Genomic DNA, 11,799 nt, shown 5'->3' with positions numbered 1-11,799 from the left:
CAACCTTTCTCTCTCCCCTGACCCCATTGCTGTGCCAGTGAGCAACTCTTGTAAACTTAACTCTTTATTCCAAGGTGACCCTGCAATCACGCTAATCTGGTGATCAAACCTCCACTAGATAATCCATTTAGCTATTCCCCCAGCTCTTTCCTCACGGGCTTTTAAAATGGATTTTCCAGTTGAGACAGATAGCAAGCCTCCAGTATCAATCCAGGATTCACAAATGGTACAAATAGATTCTCCAAATTATCACACCTGCATTGCCTTCAAAGGCAGCTTACCCTATGTGTAGACTGCAGGATCTTCTTCCAACTTTCCTCTGAATGCTGCTGCTTCTGACGATACGATGTGAAAAGCAATGCTCTCTCTTTGCAAACTGAGTATGTTTGGGGGCTCACTATGTTAAACAGAAATCCTTCAGTGTGGCAACAATTATTTTTCTTCTCAGGAACATTGTTTGTATATTCCATACATAATGTGAGAGGTTCTGAGACGGAGGCTCAGACATGTTATGATTAAAAATACTAGTTCAAGCTGTGCACTTTGAAGTAGAGACCTTGCTGTTGATCCCAGTAGCCCCATGGTCTTTTTGAACTCTATAAATGTCCAGTCCCTTTTATATAATAGGATTAAATGCATTCATTTGTTCCTGATGTGAATTCTGATGTCTGAGCCAATGTTACGTGGCATAAAATTCAGAACGTCTAGTTGTCAATTAAAAAATGTCATCTTAAATTTACTGTACATGCATAACTGTGTCTCTCCCTGTAGTGCTTGACATAAATAGGGACTGTTTTAACTGTGTTTCAGCCTGTGTGGGAACGAAAATTCAAGTATCTTGGTTTAAAATAAAATCAAGTTGTCCTCTTCATTACACTTTTACAGTTAATAACACAACATGCCTTGGAGGAGAAATGACTGATGCCAGAGAGTAAGTCATTAAAAAATATATTAGTGAAAGGGTGTTGGGACCCTATTTCGCATAAACAGTAACAGTACTTTTCATCTGTAGGTTGCAAAGTTCTTTACAAGTATTAGCCTATTTTAAGTGAGGTATCTGAAGTACAGAAACTTTGAGTGACTTCTCTGTTGTGGATCAATGACAATCACTTTATTTTAGTGTAAGAGTGATGCTGTAGCCATAATGGTCCAGAAATTGTGCAAGAGGTAAGGATTTCTTAGGGTTATATCTTTTATAGGACCAACTATGTAATTGGGATACTACACAGTTGGTCCAATAAAGATATCACACGAAGAAGTCCCTGCCAATCAGTTTATCCAAATCCTGAATCTGAATCCTGTACTCACTTACTCAGACCAGCACTTCTCAAACTTTCCATGTTCTCCAGATCTGTCTGGCCATCATGCTACCTTTACCTTTTTTTCCAGCAGCACTTAGGGATATTCACATTTTCCATTGCAGAGAGCCTCAACCTCTGTGAAAACAGCAGAAAAAATACGGCAGCCTACTTGCTTCTGACAGGCGGCAGACCCCGTGGCTGCAGGCAAAGCAATGAGAAGAGGACAGGAAGGCAGACAGTTCTGTGCATGCCTCTTGTCCCTTGCCCAAAGGACTGCCCTTGCTGTTTTTCTATGCTCTGCTTTCTGCCTATGTATTGGAGAAAGGAGGTCATGTCCTTGAGGCAGCCATTGCTTGGATATACAGTTACGTGTTGGGTTGTTTTTTTGTAATGTTACCTATACTATACATTTGTAATTATAAACACAGGGAAGAGGACAGCGAGACTACAGAGGAAGGGGTCCCAATTAAGTAGTTTAGAAGTGGAGCAGATACAAAGAGGAAGAATCAGGAGGTACCTTATGGAACTGGAACCATCAGTTAGTGTTGTAGCTACCAGCCACCAGTTGATGAGAAATACCAAGGTAGAACAAGGAAAGTGTCAGCCAAGCAGTGTCTTAGTAAGCAAAGTGCAGGATGGCTGGGAGTTGTGTGTACAGGAGCAGGGAATTAAGCAGCAGGGAAACTTGTAAGGGGAGAAAGAACAGAAAACAGATCAGAGAGGAGAAGATGAAGGGAGCAGGAAGCTGCCATTTCCTCAGCGCATCACCATGTTCTCTGGGCAGGATTCCAACCTAGCACTGCCTTGCGCAGGAAGTTGTCTGTCTTGCCTGGTGGGAACCAAGGAGGCCACGTCTGACATGTGAAGTCACAATCAGACACAGTCACATGCTGCCATTGGCAAGCAGAAACAGAGCTTCTCCCTCTTGAAACTGCAACATTTTGGAAAAAAGGGTGCCTTATCTGTGAAGGGGATAATATGATACAGTGCATCTGAAGTATACACTGGGACACTCTTATTTGGGGCCTTATGCATAAAATATGGAACTAAGTTGTGAAGGGGCAACTTTTGCTTTCACTGCAGAAAATAGACAACACCTTGAGGTGCACCTACAGAGGTTCAGCTGAAGGTGCAGTTTATTTCTGATGACTTCTCATGAAACAGAGAAGCTTGATATTCAGATCCCAGTTTGAGTTTGCAGGGGTTGCAGGTAGATATTTCTCATTTTACAGGTAAGTTAAGCATGCTTTGTGAGAAGTAAACATAGAACTTTGCCAGACCCGTTTTACAGTAACTTTTCAACAGACAACTGCATTTTCAGCCTTGATTCAATGGAAATGATTAAGCCTCACAGTGGAAATACAAAGGAACAGAGGTGGCTGGAAGAGGAAAAATATTCTAGAAGACAAGAAAGGGTGTACTCTATTTAGCAGTAAGAGGAGTTCTCTTTATTTTTTTAAGTATGTTTTTGCTTAATTTCTTTATCAGTTCAAGTAGTGCCATATAAAATGGTAAAATCCTGTGTTCTGGTTGGGCAATATTCATTATTACTGGAATTGCATTGATATTTTTGAGAAACAACTCAACAAAAAAGAAATAGTATGGATCCAATTCATAGAATCATGCTGGAATAGCACCACTAAGATCTCCACTGAGAAGAACTACTAGCACTCCACCAGCAGCTCCATTTTTTCAGAGATGTATAACTTGGTACAAAAAATGTATGCAAGGCTTAGACTTATTAAGGAAATTTTGGCCTAAAGGTTCGTTGTTCTTACATATTTAAAGTAAATCAGTGGTGATCCTCCTAAGGCTATTTCTTTTACACTTGCTTGCTTTCCATTTGTCTAATTTTAAAGTATTTTTTGTTCAACAAATAAAGTTGGCCATTAATTAGCCCAGAGGTGGTCAATCTGCATGGGCAGCCTGTGTGTGTGGCCTGCAGCAGACCAGGGAGAGGACAGCACAGTGGCAGACAGGGCACAAAGTAAAGCAGCAGATTGGCAAGAGAAGGGGATTTAAGTTGCACTTGGGGAGGGTGCAGGGCTAATTTGTGGCACACCTGCCAAAAAGTTGGCCCCTGCTGGATTAGACAGTGAACATTATTTCTAGTCATTGCAAGACAGGAAAACTATAATGAAATTCTATGAGTTGAATTTCTACCGACTGCATTATTTTACAAACTAAGACAATTTAGAGAAATGTATCAGATTGTCAACTCCAAAGACTGGTACCTCTAGCTAATCCAAAGAATGGGTATGGCAGCCTACCTGAGCCCTGAACTTGAACAGGCATATGTGGGGCAGTTAGAATGATCCATCCTCCTGTCCATTCATTTCTTTGCCTCTCTTGAGAGGACTGACAAGTTGTAATAAGGGTATTCAAGAGGTGAACACTTATGCTGGACTGTGCCAACCAACTTACTTGTTGTGTCACAGAACAAATATCAGATGCAGGTTTCAGGTATTACCTTTCTGGCAGGGATGAAAACCCCAGCTGACTGGAGCTAAAGTTCTTTTATTCTGCAAACTGTCAGTCATGCAGACAATCGTTAAGGTCACAGGAAAGCCTGCCTGAGTCACTTTCTCTCTCGTATCAATTCCTTGCCTCGCTTCATTTTCCCTTGAAAGGTGGACTGGTTTCTGCAGACCATTGTTTTCTCTTTCAATGTACAGTCCCATCAAATGAGGAGGAAGGATCCTTAGTGGAATATTTACCCTACCTAGACCAATGCATTTCCCCACTAAAACTACCTTTGCAACATGCTCCTTTCTGGCCTGGATCTAGCTTGGATCTCCTGACCTGCAGCTTGAAACCAGCCTTAAAGTACTGGCTGCAACATGGGGAAACAGAGCTAGAATGCTAGAGGGGGCCCATATCACCACACACACACACAAATAAAAAATCTCAGGATCAAAAAAGGAGAGGCGAGAAGAAGCTTGTCACATTTCTGTTATTACAATGACTCTACACAACACCAACTTTCCAGTACATTACTTAGGAGGTTGCTTGCTGCACTTGACATCAGGAACCAGTGAAGAGACCAGCAAACAGGGGGGTTGACTGGGGATTCCTGCTTGGGAGAGGAGCAGGAAGCCTTGGCTGCCTAGGGAGAAGGTTTGTGGTCCACATTCAGTTTGGTTGCTACTTTGCATAGTTGTTTGGGACAGTGAACAAAGAGGTCCTCTGAGCAGCCAAGCCCAGCCGCTGATAGCGGTATGATTGAGGCTAGAAAGGCCTGAGACCATGACAGCCTCAAGGTAATAACAGATGTTGGGTTTACCTTGGGTTCCACTGTCCTAGGCTTAAACTCTCATCAAAACAGGCAAGAGGACAGTCATTCACGCCTGCAGTTTGAATGGCAATTAACTGGGATTAGCCCTGATCATTCTGGGAAAAAGTGTTAATTTGTATGCTTCACAGGTACTTGAAGTGGGACAATGAGCTTGTACATCTGTAGGATCCCAAAATAAAAGGCTTTGTCCACAGGAGAAGTCCACCATCTGTTTTTAGCCTCTGACATGAGGAATGAGTGAGCAGACCAGCCAATAAAAGAGTTTGAGTGGGAGTTTGCTGGGGGAATTTGTCCCAGACACTTTTTAACCTTTCTTCACTATAATCTTGGTGAGCAGAAGCAGGCTAAGGAGAAAGAAGAAATCTTTTAGTAGGTACCAGCAGTAGCAGAAGAATAAAAAGGTCACAGAAGAAACAGTAAGATGCCATTGAAGCATCACAATGCTAAAGCCACAGCCACTGCCAGCTCTTCTGCCTGTTCCTGCATGGGCTCTGTCTGGGGAAGCAGTGCTTCCATTCGGGTCTTTGTTTGGCTTTGTGGGGACGGCAGCCTACACGTCGCTGTTAAAGACAGCCAGCCTGTGGTGTGAGAGGTGCTTCCTGGTGGATTTGCTCAGGAACCAAGTATGGGAGTTGCAGGAAGAGGTGGCTAGGCTCAGAAGCATCCATGAGCACGAGGACTTAATTTACTCAATGCACAGAGACTCCCACATCAGCCAGAGAAGGTGTTGGGGGACAAAGAAGACCTGGATTCCTGGATGAAGGCATCTATCTGCTGGCCTGTTCTCTTAGCTTGGCAGGTCTGCGGCCTGCCAGGAAGCTCCATCCAACACATCGTGGAAAGGTTGCTAAGATTCATCCAGCCTTCTGACTACTACCCCGTACTGCTCATCCATGTGGGCACTCACAGTATTGCCAGGGTCAACCATGAATAGGTCAGGAATGACTACAAGGCTCTGAGTGCAAGGGTGAAGGGGACAAGGGCTCAGATGGTGTTCCTTTTAGTACTTTAAAGAAACCTTACTAAGGGTGCAGGAATGAACCATCCTGATGCACAGAAAGACTAGCAAGTATGGCAGAGGACCAGGTTGGCTTCAGTAAGTTAAAACACAAAAAGGAAGATTACAAGAAGTGGAAACTTGGACAAACAACTAGGGCTAAATATAAGAGTATTGCTTGGGCATGCTGGGAAGACATCAGGAAGGCCAAAGCACAGCTGGAGTTGCCGCTAGCAAGAGACATGAAGGGTAACAAGGAGGGTTTCTGCAAGTATGTCAGCAACAAGAGGAAGATCAGGGAAAGTGTGGGTCCCTTAAAATGGGGGAGGCAACCTAGTGATAGATGATGCGGAAAAGGCTGAAGTACTTGATGCCTTTTTTTACCTCAGTCTTCGTAGACTACTACAGTTGGCGGAATGGTTTGGGGAACAATTGAGCAGATGACAGTGGTGAAAGAACAGGTTAGGGACAATTTCAAAAAGCTGGATGTGTACAAGCCTATGGGGCCAGATGCAATGCACCTAAGGGTGCTGGGGGAGTTGGCCAATGCAATTGCAGAGCCACTGGCCATTATCTTTGAAAAATTGTGGTGATCGGGAGAAGTTCTAGATTATTTGAAAAGGGCAAATATAGTGCTTGTTTTAAGAAAGGGAAGGAGAAGGATCTGGGGAACTACATAGCAGTCAGCCTCATCTTGGTTCCTGGAAAATAGAGCAGGTGCTCAAGGAATCCACATATTGCTCCAGCTGCAACAGCAGCTGAAGGCTCTGGGCTCCTCCTTTCTTCTCTGGTTTCTGTGTTGTGTGCCCGCCCCAGGAGACAGTAGAGCTTGGCATGGCACGACATGGTGCAGGGAGCTCAAGATGAGGCTAGGGCAGCATGGTGTGGTGGTGGTGGTCCACACAGGGTCATTGCAATGGGTGAAGAGGAGCAATGTCCATGCAGCATGCATCCTAGGGTCCTGGGACCACTGCTAGTGTGACCCACAGGGTTTGTGTTCTCTAGCCACTTAGAACCTGGACAGCACGGTCATGGTGCACTTCCTCAGATCATGTGGGCATATTTTACTTACCTAATACTTTGCCATTGCAGGGACCTAGAGGCATTGGTAGCTCCTTTCAGTCTCTCTCATTATTTTCTTTGTTTTAGGATTATGGTCTTTTGTACTATAGCAAACTCCTTTGGATTTATTTTTCTCTGACATGCATGGGGCGGAACAAAGTTAGGGAGACCAAGAGGATTTCCCCTTGTATCCTGTTGGATACAAACCCCTTCATATTCCAAACTCTATTAATTTCTAATAAGGCATGTCTCATGCCTCTTCCTTTCTAAACCTACCCCAATAGCAGGGGCTGCAGAGGTAATTACACTGAGGTGATGTTCTGTCAGTATTTGTAATGCACTGTTCTGCATTTATCAAGGTGAGGGATGCCATCAGTAATGTTGGTGCTCTGAAGAGATATTATTTCTGATGCGTTCTCATTTGATGCAGGTATCTGTGACTTTGCTTTGTTAGATGTGAACTATTAATAAGACGCACATGAAAGTTAAATTTGAATAGTTCTATTTTCCTGCATGGGCAGATGCACAAACTCCCAGTAAGGCCTTCATGAAAATTCACTGCAGGCCTTAAAGGGAAAGTGACAACCTGAAGCCCTGTGGCTTTCTTTTTTAGTGTTTAAAGTAGAGGTGGGTATTTGGTAAAATAAAGTTCAGTCAATTGACTGGTCAAGTATCAGTCAAAAATTGTAAAAAAATATACACAGAAAAAGTACAATTTTCCATTACGGAATGTGTCAAAAACAATAAAACCCCCCCATATTTCTGTCAAGAAAACTAAAAAAACCAACAAAAAGGGTTTTTTGGTATAATTGCTATAATCTTTGACCTGTCAAAAAATGCAGTTAATTGACAATTTTTGACCAGTCAATTGTTTGGCTTGCCAAACCTAGTTTAAAGTAATTTAAGGTTTTGCATCTATCCCCATGGCCAAGTAAGAGACCCATGTAGACATCAGAAAAAAACAAGCATAAAGGGAAGCAGTTAAATGGACTAATTATGCACAAAGTCCTATCACAAGCAGAAGGCAAAATAGAGAAAAAACATGCTTCTTTTTAATCACTCCTACATTTAGTAAAGTTAGGTGATATTTGTAACAATAATGACTAAACCAATCTGAACAGAAGTGTGACTTGTTTTTTAAATGGTCAATATCTTTTGAAATATAGATTTTTGTTCTTTCCAAATTTATGCAGTTGATAGAAAACATGCAAAGATGGTCACCCCACTTTTTAAAAAACTGGGAAGTATGTCTAATATGCAGCTGGGCCTCCTGGTCCTAATCAGCATTGTATGACGAACTGACATTGTTGAAATTGCCCTGGATTTATCAACATGAAACTGAACTTGCCATGGTATAAAGCTAGAGATAAAATATTACAGCCAGTAAAAAGTAATCCAAGTTAAAAAATAACTCTCTCTCAGGCAGTTAAGATACAAGCTGCCTGTGAGTAGACTTTTTTTAGTTAGCCCCCCAAAAAGAAAATTGGTATGGAAAAATCCTGTACTGTTATAAAACTACACAAACTCAGTGTCATTTAAAATAAAAGGGGAAGGGAATATCTTGGCCTCCTTGAAATCAATGGAAGTTTTGGGCAAAATTCCCACTGATTTCAACAGGGCCAAGATTTCTTTCAAAGTATGTGTTCATATTCCTTTCCCTCTCTGTGTTTTCTTCCTTAGAAACAGCCTTTTAGACTTTCTGTGTAAAACAGCCATTTTTTTACAATAAGCTACTTCTCTAAGCTTATTGCCAATTTCTATCAAAGGTTTTTCTTGTTCTGATGTTTTGATATTTTGAAGGGAAAAATAAAGTTATTTATCTATTTAATCATATATTTCAAATGCTAGTTGTTAACAAAGAACTGTTGTTAGTTTTAAAATTGAGCGGTTTTGGTCTTTTTCAAATTTGACTTTTAAATTCAATGCAGCAAAGAGTGCTGCTTTAAAATATATAAATATTCCTGCATTACACTGGCATTTTTTCCAAGGTTAAATAAAATGTAACCTAATTTTTGGCATAACATTTATAGAAAGCATCTGTGAAAACCTAATTCCTTCCCACAGATGCCTGCTCAGTTTTTGAAGGAGAATAAAAAAATCTCATCATAGTGTCCTATACAAAGCTGATGAATAGGTTGGTTTAATTTAATAGTAGGCTACTGGAAGAAACAAGAAGGAAATGGACAATGGCTCCAAATAAGAGGCCTAGTAATGACTTCAGGTCTGTAAAGATATGAGGCAGTGCTTTTAGGTATAAAGATACTACTTCTAGACACCAGCCAAATTAAAAATATATTTTGCAAATTCTGTGAGCCAAAAGGACTGAAGGAATTTAAGGATTTGAACAGAGAGTCTCTAGCTAGAAGGGGAACAGTAACTACTGAAAAACAGACTGATGCATACTGACAGCCTCTGGGAGAGCTGAAGACATTAACCTTTCCTAGGAATCCACCAGGGATGGTAATTCTTTACATAAAACAGACATGCTTTGTGCACTGCTGCTTGTTTTTAAACTCCTTTTGCTCTTGTATTATGCAATATTCCTCCTGTTAGGATTAAATACGATTTGGCTTTAAAAGGTCGTCTGGTCACTGCCTCACAAATAACTGCTCAACTTGCACCCAGTTAGACCTCCTGAGTAAGCATGGTGGGTGTTGAATCAAGACCTGGTGTAAAAGTAGAACTGCATATTTCCACCCTATGAGAGAGAAAGGCACAAGACCTAACACCTGCATGTGTGTGTGCTCAGCAAGAAGAGACAGAGGTGCTGCTGGCACTATGCCATGACAGCTGGCTCTAAAGCTTCCAAGCTTACGGGCAATATCCTCAGTGGGTGACAGTTTGCACCTGCTGAGGATTTGTCTCCAGGTGTGTAAAGTTAGGTACCTGAATCCATGTTTAGAAACTGAACTCAATCCAAATCTGTTGGAGCCAGCTGAAGCATTCCAGCAGACTTCACTAGACTTTCAGACTCTCGGGGCCTGTCTGTACTGCCTTAGGACCACAACAGGGAGCACTGAAGTTACCGATACCACCCCGCTCTGCGCATGTTACATGCCAAAACTGATGTCATAGTGCTGTATGAAGGTGGCTACATTACATCTGATTTGTGATGCACCATATGGAGAAGAGATATGGCTCTCTCTTCCACTTTCCCCAAAAAAGGTGGAAAACAACATTCCAACCTACATTTGGAAAAGTAGAAAATGTTCATTTCAGTCCCATAATATTAGCATAATAAATAACCTTAGACACAGTGTGAAAGTATTGGCTTTAATCCTCATCTATGCAAGAAATGTCATGATTCGTTTCCACTTTTGGGGAGTTTTGAAGTATTTGCTGAAGAATCCTTCTAACATAGGCACTATATATAAAGTGAATACACAAGCGAGCACAAATTCCATCCAAACAATCTTATTTTCCCGAAGAGGTTTTCTTTTATTAGGCTTCATTTGAAAATCTTCATTCTGAGATCAGGTTAAAAATAATTCATTAAACTGATAGTAGTTGCCTGCAAGTTCCGGCTAATGCTATTTCACACACTGGTTATGAAGAATTGCTGCTTTCACACTGCATAACATATCAGTACTTTTTCTTCTTTTGCACAGCTGCCATAATCCATAATAAGTAGTTGTTTAAACATGACATCAGTAAATGTCATCTGTACTTTCTTTCTCCCAAGGCCATCAGGAAATGGTGTCAAGGAGAAATAGCTTAATAGCAATATGTTTCATCTTTCTTTTGTTTCTGTATGCACATTCTGTTTCCAAATATTCATCAGTAAAAGAGAAAAAGCTAATAGAAGGAAAAAAAACCTAATCAAAAGCTTTCTGCCTGAAGTCACTTGCTTTCCTGTTCATAACCAGAGTCCAGGGAAGTGATTATAGTTATACATGGTTGTATTCTCTGAGAACGTGAAAACATGACAGTATATTATTAGTGCAGACGCATAAGGAACATCTGTTACTTAGTGTTTGGCTTCCAGCATTAGGCTGGAACTATAAAGTGAAATGCTACTTCTGTAGGAGGAGATGAACAAATCACTAAGAATGTCCTCTTCTGTAGGGCACACAATCTGCATGTAGAGCATTTTGGAAGTCAGCTTCTCAAAATGAGGCAGAAGGAGAGTAAAAACACCAATGATTTGTGCTTACCTTGCTGCAACTTGGTGGTGCCTCTGCTCTCTGGTCTGAGAATGAGAGGACAGGACAAGTGCAGAAGCTTACTGCTTTATTAGATTACTCAAACTATGTATTTAGCAATTAGACAGGCATTGGTTTATCAGATGAGCTATAAATACAATATCTACAAAGGACCAGCCATCCAAAGGAGATAAGAACCATAGCACCTCTGTTCTGCTAGCCTTTTAAGGAATCATACTTACAGTAGCACAAGATCTGTAATGGAAAGGAGCTGCACTGCTCTTAGCAACCACAAACCTTTGTTCTGTTTAATCTGAGGATGCCTTAGCTTTATATATACTTGCCCACCCTGTGCAGTACTATGGCATCATTAAGGCATTACCTTAACTACTGCTCCCGTTCTATTATAACTAACTGAACAATAACAGATCTTCATTTTAAGTTAGTTTTTGTGTATCAAGTGAGAACTTAGACTTTACTAAAAACACCTAAGAAGTTTCTGTGGATATGATGTTCGACTGAAGTCTAAGATGATGCAGCACTACAGAAGTATATTTACTGATGGGTTTTCAGGGACTCAGCAGGATGTAATGGGGCACCAAATGCACTTAGGCTCCTAATAGGAGGAATAAGATCTGGTGCTAAGTGGCTTTGCCCAAGGTCACACAACAAGTTTGTGGCATTTGAACTGAACCTGGATCTCCCAAATTCCAGGCTACGGGCTTAACTTCTAGACCATTCTTCCTCTTTGATGACACTGTTACATCAGCACATAGGAAGCAACATATATTTAAGGAACTTTAGCATGAAGTCAGAGAGGTTACAAATGGAAACCTCTGACTGCATGCCATGTTGATCCTAGCTGTACATAAGCACAGCCCTGAAGTCATCCAGAGACTGGGGGACATCAGTGGAAGATCTGTCTGGACTACTCTTGGCCATCATCAGAGTTATAGCATATCCTGTTGTCAATACAGGGTTGTTCATTGCAGTTTAGCTACA

The 11,799-nt window shown here is 41.3% G+C and overlaps 1 protein-coding gene across 1 annotated transcript in view; it reads right to left on the bottom strand.

The window, feature by feature from the left end:
* FHL2 (four and a half LIM domains 2) overlaps positions 1–10,884 on the bottom strand; it is a 79,707-nt gene extending 68,823 nt beyond the window's left edge. The window contains exon 1 of the mRNA XM_019525306.1: positions 10,810–10,884. The gene's annotated coding sequence lies outside the window, so the exon portion shown is untranslated. The remainder of the gene's footprint in view (positions 1–10,809) is intronic.
* Positions 10,885–11,799: the final 915 nt, after the last annotated feature.

Source organism: Gavialis gangeticus, unplaced genomic scaffold (genome assembly GCF_001723915.1).
Source record: "Gavialis gangeticus isolate Ggan-Ray unplaced genomic scaffold, GavGan_comp1, whole genome shotgun sequence".
Classification (NCBI taxonomy): Eukaryota; Metazoa; Chordata; order Crocodylia; family Gavialidae; genus Gavialis; species Gavialis gangeticus.
The sequence above is the reverse complement of the archived record's forward strand: the minus strand, read 5'-3'. Positions and strand labels throughout refer to the sequence as shown.